Source organism: Palaemon carinicauda, chromosome 36 (assembly GCF_036898095.1).
Source record: "Palaemon carinicauda isolate YSFRI2023 chromosome 36, ASM3689809v2, whole genome shotgun sequence".
NCBI classification, from domain to species: Eukaryota; Metazoa; Arthropoda; class Malacostraca; order Decapoda; family Palaemonidae; genus Palaemon; species Palaemon carinicauda.
Genome location: NC_090760.1, coordinates 40770574 through 40776436, shown reverse-complemented (window position 1 = coordinate 40776436; position 5863 = coordinate 40770574). Strand labels below are relative to the sequence as shown.

The 5863-nt window shown below is 34.3% G+C and overlaps 1 long non-coding RNA gene across 1 annotated transcript; it reads left to right on the top strand.

Moving 5' to 3' along the window:
* The first annotated feature begins 431 nt into the window (after positions 1-431).
* On the top strand, positions 432-5863 carry LOC137628844 (uncharacterized). Its single transcript, XR_011041402.1, has 3 exons — positions 432-553; positions 1576-1824; positions 5811-5863. It is a non-coding gene; the product is annotated as an uncharacterized lncRNA (long non-coding RNA).

Here is a 5863-nt window from a genome sequence, read left to right as displayed (position 1 = left end):
TAGAAAAAAAATAGTGGCTAATCATATTCCCTTCGTATAATAACAAACCAATCTTTAAATTAGGAAGAATTTATCTAAATCGTCTGACTTTTATTTGTCCTATTTTTTTTAATTTTATGATGTCGCCAGGAGTCTTACGTCTCTATTGTGTGTGTTTGCACATCCAATTTACAGTACATACGTGATAACATTCTGTAGTTTTTTACTTTTTTAACTTGATGACACCAGTACACAAAATTGCAGTTATCAGTATTTTCTTTATTAATTTTCTTTATTATTGCTATTGCCATTATTGTCAACATTTTCTTAATTTGTATCATATTTTCACAGACCAAGATTAATTTATTGCTCAGCAAGGACGTAAAAGGGAAGAATTCAAACCATAGATGGCGTTGCCTCTTCTCCAAGAATCCATGTTCTGTAGCACGACACTTCAGTTTCCTCGAATCCTTGGATTTTCCAAAGTCAAGGTTGGAAAATTTTCCGGAAAGTGGGACAGTTCCGCAGACTGTGAGGGGTTGGAAGCATTATCTTCATGAGCACATTTGGACAGGTAAGTCTTTTCGGGTCATGGTTTTGAAATCTTCATGGTTTGCTTGGAAATAGCAGCAGCAGCAGCCAGTGGTAGAAAAGTGTGAAAATTCAAAATTCTTGTTGGCATTGATTTGGCGTTATTTCATGGTGTGGAAACCACTCATCTTTTTTTATCGATGGTGGCTTGCTTGTAGTAAATTAACAGAACATCCGGCCAGTGTAATAAATCGAATTGAATCGGTTTCCACCAGAAATATAAGAATTTTCATGATGTAATTTGAAAAATATGTAAGGTTAAAGCGGCCATGTTAAGAATACATATTGCATCAAAAATGTGTTTTCATAGTTTTATCAATATTTTGAAATGGTCCTTTTTTAGTAATTTTTAGGAAGGACGGGATTTGACGTAAGAAACTGTTTTCCCGATCATATTTGGTCAATATAATCTAATAGCTGTAAAGTTAAGGAGTTTTTGCTTCTAGCTATTTTCAAAGTATTACCAATATTCTAAAATGGCCCTTTCATCCTTTTGAATTAAATGCCAAGGTGGTTAGTATTATAATTGAATGCTTACGGATAGGGATTATGACTGATTTGCATAAATCCAGGTTAATTACTGTTAGCATTTTGGTCATTAATTTACCTAGTTGTAAAATCTTGACAAATGTGATTCTTGTGACGTATGATACCAAAAAGCCCTAAACGATTGATTATTGTACAAAATGTAAATTTAAATACTCGGAAAAAATGTAAATTTAAATACTCGGGCAAAATGTAAATTTAAATACTTTTAACTGTTACTTGTTGAATTAATATATTATACAATACTTATACTTAGCAGAGAATTTAAGGAAATGCTCAATGATAAACTGAACTATTTTCTTAGTTTGATATAGTATAAAATCTGTTCAAGGATTTTGTTTCTCTCAACATTTCATTAAAGGTGTTTTACTGATTTTTTTAAATTTTATAGTTTTATTCACGATTATAGTTTTAATGAGGTTGTCTCCCATTTGATACTGATTTTCCCTTTCTTCTTAGGTTACAACTTTCTAAACTGCCTCCCAACAACGATGGCGCTAAATCTGGCCAATGGACGATTAAAGTTTCTGGTTACTTATCCATCGTGCTGTTCAGAAAGAGCTCTTGATGGTAGGTAGTGGTGAAGGAGGACACTTACAACAGTGAGACGATACAAGGCCTTTCAGGAACGTTGCTCCACGCAGTTAAACACATCTCGTAACATCTTCCCAGAAGAACTGATCGCGAAATGTCCGGTGAATCTGACAGGTATGTTCACAGATTACTTGGTAGGAATGGTTAATTTTTCAGTGGATAAGTCAAATTTCCTTAAGGGAATCAGATTCCATCATTTATGCTTAAATAGGTTTTGTTTCCAAGGAGTGACAATTTAATTTAAAAACTAATAGCTTTTAAGAAGCTGTTTGTAAATTAGATTGTAGAATAAATACTAAATACTTTTGACCTGAGGTTTCCCGAGTAGGCCTAACCAAACTCCATGCCTACTATTTTTAGCAGTAAAGTCATCAAATGAGATCAGGTTATTTCAAATGACATTTTGCTTAATCATTAGATTATATAGTTTTTTCCTTCGGTATTTTTATATTACAGTATACAAAGTTTTGGTACAATGGGAATTTCAGTTGATCTGTGTCAACGAATGTTTTTAAGTAAAGGACTTTCTGTATAGGAAATTTTCGCAGTCATTATGAACAGTTTTCTTTAAAGATTTCAATTTCTTTAGTCACAGCAGTTTACCAACGGGGTTACTTTTTTAAGTCTGTGAAGTTTGCCCTTTTATTTAAGAAAAGTTCGTTCTGTAAGATTGCCTTAAATAGTTTTCTAGTTAGTGAAGTTTTCCCTTTTATTAGTCTGTTCAGTAAGATTACCTCAGAGTTTTCAAGTCAGTGAAGTTTGCCCCTTTTATTAGGAAAATTATGTTCAGTAAGATTACCTCATACTTTTAAAGTCAGCGGAGTTTACCCCTTTAATTTAGGAAGTCTGTTCAGTAAGATTACCTCAAATAGTTTTCAAGTCGATGGCCCCATTAATAAGGAAAAGTCTGTTCAGTAAGATTACCTCAAGTTTTCAAGTCAGTGAAATTTACCCCTTTTATTAGTAAGTCTGTTCAGTAACATTACCTCAAATAGTTTTCAAGTCAGTGAAGTTTACCCCTTTTATTAGGGAAAGTCTGTTCAGTAACATTACATATAATATAGTTTTCAAGTCAGTGAAGTTTGCCCCTTTTATTTAGGAAGTCTGTTCAGTAAGATTACCTCAGTTTTCAAGTCAGTGAAGTTTACCCCTTTTATTAGGAAAAGTCTGTTCAGTAACATTACCTCAAATAGTTTTCAAGTCAGTGAAGTTTGCCCCTTTTATTGGGTAAAGTCTGTTCAGTAAGATTACCTCATACTTTTAAAGTCAGTGGAGTTTACCCCTTTTATTAGGAGAAGTTTGTTCAGTAACATTACCTCAAATAGTTTTCAAGTCAGTGAAGTTTGCCCCTATTATTTAGGAAGTCTGTTCAGTAATATTACCTCAGTTTTCAAGTCAGTGAAGTTTACCCCTTTTATTAGGTAAAGTCTGTTCAGTAACATTACCTCAAATAGTTTTCAAGTCAGTAAAGTTTGCCCCTTTTATTAGGAAAAATCTGGGTAAATGTCTAGGAGAAGGCCGCACCCGTTTTTCAAGTATTAACGACGAAAAACGGCAAAAAACAACCAGATTATTGTTGCACAGTGCATAGAAACATGAGGAAATGAATAAAAAAGAAACTAAGACTTAACTCTTACACACAAAATGTAAGCAAAAACCTACTACTACAATTATGGGGGACCCCAGTGGGAAGCGGGGTTTTTGGGTGGGGGAAGGATGAGAAAAGTGATTTTCGGGGCACTACCGAACCTAATACAACCAACTAACCTACCCTGGGGGGCCTGTACCCCTACCTAGGCCTACCGGGGGGGGGGGGGCTTCGCCCCCCCTTAAGGCCACAGTGATTTTCAGGGCACCACCGAACCTAATACACCCACCTAACCTAGCCTAATAGCCCTGTACCCCTACCGGGGGGGGGGGGGGGGGCTCCGCCCCCCCTGTGACCCCCCTTTAAGGACACTACCTAACACATCCATCAAACCAAATCCAAAGTGATGGTACTGCTGTATACATCGTTATACTATCACCATTATAATATACTCCATAAATTAATGAAGCTTAACTTAACCTGTTGGTTGATAAAGATGTGCTGCTGCTTTGAGGAAAACGTGAAGCCGTTGCGAAGGTTCCCCGACATGCAGGACAATTTTTATTTTGTAAAATTAAATTGTGTGTCTGGCACAAATCCACTAGTTTTTCAATATAACCCCGAATAAGTAAGAATAAAATCATTGTAACTTAGGAAACAGTCAGGACAAGAAGATGGAATTTCAACTTGTGCAATATCAGATGACGTGCTTGCTATGGCCTCCATGTCTAGGAACGAAATAAAATGGCTGGGTAAGATAACGTATTGTCGTACTGTGATGGGTAAGAAAATGTATTGTAGCACTGTGATTGGCCAAACGTGAAGACGTCATTGGGAAAGAAAATGTATTGTCGCACTGTGATTGGCCAAACGTGAAGACGTCATAGTGGACTAGTTTGTCTGCGGATTATAGTGGTTACAGGGCTCATTTGAGCAAAAATAAGACACAGTCAACAATAACAACACTTAGAAAAATCTGGGAGGAAGACAAGAGTAGCGTGAGTTTGATCGTCGATATTTCAACTATTATTGATTTTCACTAAATTATCTCACTGGTATACCATTATATACATACATTCCTACATATTCTAGTAAAAATAAATTGAATATCAATGATATCTTCATGCGGCCCTCTCCTAGACATTAACCAAAATCTGTTCAGTAAGATTACCTCAAATAGTTTTCAAGTCAGTGAAGTTTACCCCTTTTATTAGAAAAAGTGTGTTCAGTCAGATTACCTCGTAGTTTTCAAGTTAGTGAAGTTTACCCCTTTTATTAGGTAAAGTCTGTTCAGTAACATTACCTCAAATAGTTTTCAAGTCAGTAAAGTTTACCCCTCTTATTAGTTAAAGTGTGTTCAGTAAGATTACCTCATAGTTTTCAAGTTAGTGAAGTTTACCCCTTTTATTAGGTAAAGTCTGTTCAGTAACATTACCTCAAATAGTTTTCAAGTCAGTAAAGTTTGCCCCTTTTATTAGGAAAAATCTGTTCAGTAAGATTACCTCAAATAGTTTTCAAGTCAGTGAAGTTTGCCCCAAAGGTTGATGAGAAAGTCGGTCAAAGACGTTTATGAGAAAGTCGGTCAAAGACTTCTTTACATATTTCAGTATCTCAAAAGGGTAATTTTTAATCGTACCATTTTTATAGTATTTTTCCAAATGTGAATTCTGTTGCTTGTAAATTAGTTGTCCATTAAAACTGCTTTTGAAGTTTTTGAATATTAATGGCTTACTGGTGGTGTTTAATTATATGTAACTTATCACTACTGTAGCTTTAAAGTAACGAATTTTTATCATTAAACTACGTTTAAAGGAAAGAAATATTGAGTTCTCATTATTAGGAATATTACCTTTCTTGAGGATCTGCTTAAGTTTTGTCTTAAAATGGGAAGGAAAGCAAAGATTGCCACAATTTCAAGTATTCTCAATAGCTTTCTAAATAGCTTCCCAAGTCATAATTTCAAGTAGTCTTAATAGCTGCCCAACATTTTAAGGTAAAATTGGAAGAATGATTTATGATTTAGTTATATAGAAGGATATTAGCTATCAGTTATTTAGGTGTTTTGCATATGAATACTTCTGTTTTTAATAGCAGGGTGCAAGTTCGTGTTTATAGTGGCAGAATGGTTTTGATAGTAAGAACCAGATAGCATAAATAATGCTCTTGATAGACTTGTCGAGTCTAAAAAGTAATACACAATTTGTAATAAACTATTTCACACAATTTGTAATAAACAATTTCATAGGGAGGGTAAAAAATAGGACAAATCAATAAAAATAGGACAAATCAATAAATATGTTTATTGTAAAAGCTGTTTTTATAAAACTGTCAAATCTGTCAAGTCACACAATTTGTAATAAACAATTTCATAGGGAGAGTAAAAAAAAATAGGACAAATCAATAAATCTGTTTATTGTAAAAGCTGTTTTTATAAAACTCTGCCAAATCTGTCAAGTAAAAATTTGCTGCACTATAAATTATCCCATTTTAAAAAGTAATTAAAATTTTGCAGATTGAGAAGTGGAACCTGCAGTTACTTAACTTCAAAGGCGTGCACTAGTGTAG